Raw genomic sequence first — 379 nt, forward strand, 5'->3', positions numbered from 1 at the left:
CAATTATATCATCGGATTTGATGGTAAATTTTGAACCCACTGTTTTCTTTAATCAATCGCTAATGAACCCTCCAATAGCATAATCTTTCGTCTTTATATTATTAGAATAATTGCTAATTGTTTTCCTCAAAACAAGAATAGTAAAACAGTCATCCGGTTTGACTTTATATATGACATTCATTCTCCTTTATACTTTCTTCCTTTCTTTTCTTCACCCAAAGCTGAAGGTGGCGATTCCGTCACGAACTCTCTGTCGGCGTCTTTGTATTTGATCTTAGTCATTATAAGGAATATGGACAGTCCATACTAATGAAAAAAAAAATCATTGCAAGCATCGTATCACATGGTGTTCATGGGACACTTAAGAATCTTATTAATG

Source organism: Penaeus monodon, chromosome 23 (assembly GCF_015228065.2).
Source record: "Penaeus monodon isolate SGIC_2016 chromosome 23, NSTDA_Pmon_1, whole genome shotgun sequence".
NCBI classification, from domain to species: Eukaryota; Metazoa; Arthropoda; class Malacostraca; order Decapoda; family Penaeidae; genus Penaeus; species Penaeus monodon.